General features: G+C 46.5%; 1 long non-coding RNA gene across 1 annotated transcript; it reads right to left on the minus strand.

Annotated features, from left to right (window-relative positions):
* Positions 1-6: 6 nt before the first annotated feature.
* LOC105002298 lies at positions 7-1,134 on the minus strand. Its single transcript, XR_826936.1, has 3 exons — positions 944-1,134; positions 635-791; positions 7-234 (listed from the first exon to the last, which is right to left on the minus strand). It is a non-coding gene; the product is annotated as an uncharacterized LOC105002298 (long non-coding RNA).
* Positions 1,135-2,446: the final 1,312 nt, after the last annotated feature.

Raw genomic sequence — 2,446 nt, forward strand, 5'->3', positions numbered from 1 at the left:
CTTCCCTGTTCCCTCCTCCCGCTTCTGCCCTCCCCCATCCGAGGCCGTTCGCCTCACAGTAGCAAGGTTGTCTCTCGTCTACTCCCTTCCCTTAAACTCACCAAACCAGATTTTTACTCCCAACACCGGCAACTTCCCGTAAATCTGCTCTGAAATTTTATCCTGCTCGCTGAGCCTCCGCTGGCTGAAGGCCAGTGCAACATTCCTGTTGTTTTAGGAGCGCAGATACCTTTGCTGAAGGTTGGGGATAAAAACAAAACAAAACAAATCTGCCTTGATGGGGAAGAGACGTGGGGACTTCACCACACAGACTTGTCGCTCCCCGCTCAAAAAGTCACATCCATTTTAGACAGCCAAGAAATAGCCCCAGCAGTGGCACCTGCTCCACCTGAGGACATCTGCCCGAAATCAGACGTCTGGCCCCCCGCTTTGGGCGGTTGAGGGAAACCAAGCAGAACCACGTTTGAGGAATAAGGAACCAGCTGTTGAATCACGAGCCGGTCGGTACACCCCACCCCCGTCCTCCCCCCACCCCACCCCCCGCCCAGTAAAGAAGTCGTGTAACCAGGTAGGATCACAGCGAGCTCGGCGGCGGGCCTGGAGGAAGGGGGGGACCTCCCGAGAGTGTCCTTACCTGAGGCAGAACAGCTCGGACGGGCACGGGAAGGAGCGTCACGCGGACCAAGCCCTGACCTTTGCCGGGGCCTTCACAGCAGGGCCTGGGGCCTGGGCGCTGCTGGTTCAGAAGTGGCTCATTTTAATACGCTGTGACCTAAAGTTACAGCTGGTTTCTAGAAAGGGTACAAAAAAAACCACTGCATTTTAAAACAGCAGCCAAGCCCTCCCTTAACCTCGGCCCGATCCTCTGGGGAGCCGGTTCTAACCCCCATCCCAGCCCCATCCCCAAGAAATCCGCAATCTGTGCCCCACCCCTTCGCATTACCTGTTTATACAAGAGTTAAGGAGCCTCACGCATTTCAATAGAGCGCTAAGCCTGTTTGTAGGCGCGTAATCGGCCAACAGGAATCGAATTCTGTGACTAAACAAACTAGAAGAGGAAGCAGGCACCACCAGGAACCTAAAACGGAGTTGTGATTTCGGGTTGCAGTGTCATTCAACTGAGGGGAGGAAAAAAAAGTGCTACTTCTCATTGGGCTGCTTTAGTGAAGAGATAGTTAAAATCTTTTTTTTTTATTTGCGGGTTAAATGAGTTAATACATACAAAAAGGTTACAACAGTGCTTGGTACACTGTGTTAGTTGCCACTAATGCCACTGTTTTTTAAAATTATTATTATTTGTACTATAGCTTTTTTCCTGAAGAGGTGGGGTCGTGATCAGAGAAGTGGGCTCTTGAGCCAACACTGCCACTCTCTAGTTGTAAAGCCATGAGCCAGTTTCTTTCTTTTTTCCTTTTTTTAAACCTCTCCCAGGGTCCCTATCCGGAAAATTCTAACAGTGAAATCTCTGCAGTTTACATTCATTGAATATAATGAAAATAAAGGTCCTGTAAAAATAGTGTTTAAGTGATCTCCATCTCACTTAAAAGTTGCCAGATGGACAAGATACATGAAAATAAGTTGACCTGTACACTCCATGAAGTTCTCTGACAGCGAGGAAACTCAGGATCTAGCCATCTACCACAGATGTGTGCTTCATTCGAATTCGGATTTAGGCACCTAATTTGCTGTCTGACACCGGGAGAGTTACTTATCCTATCCAATGCTGGACAAATAATGGTTATTACCATTTGAATATCAGTGTGAAACTGGGGGAAATAATTTTTAAGCTCTTCATAAATATTTGAAAGTAATTATTGACAGTAAGCATGTGCAGTGCTGATGCCCTTTTTTCTCCACTTAACTTCACTCTTAAGGAAATCATAGCCCGTTTACCCAAATGAGGCCTTTAGTACTTTGCGGTGCACCTTAACCCACCTCGTTTTGCCCTACAGCACCATCCTATGCAGCACTTCATTCCTGTTTTGCAGATTGAAGGCACTGAGGTCAGCTAGAGCACGTTTTCCCTGAGTGATGAGGCCGAGATAGTTCTCAGCTCCAGTTAAATCTAAAAGCATAGTTTGCCACCTTTTGGAAAAATGATTCCTTCAAACCAGCCAAGAATTCTGAAACATTTTAAATCTCTTTGATTTTTTATCTTCCCTGTGGTGCAAGACTTAACAGATCAACTAAATGTTTTCTGAGTTTTAAATTCATTCCTTGTTACTATATGAAGATCCAGCACTGTGACCCCTTCAGGGTTCCCTCACCATATCTAAGATGCCGGATACAGACAAGCGTTCCACAGCCTCAAGACAACTTAAAAACTCTGACTCCACATAGCTCAGATTTTTCTTTTCCGTAAGTATGAGAATTGTTACCTTGAGAGCCTCACAGTGTCAGGGACCTTCTGAGTTAAAGAATTCAAGAGGGGACGTTCTCAGGCTCA

This window comes from Bison bison, unplaced genomic scaffold (assembly GCF_000754665.1).
Source record: "Bison bison bison isolate TAMUID 2011002044 unplaced genomic scaffold, Bison_UMD1.0 scf7180017864451, whole genome shotgun sequence".
Classification (NCBI taxonomy): domain Eukaryota; kingdom Metazoa; phylum Chordata; class Mammalia; order Artiodactyla; family Bovidae; genus Bison; species Bison bison.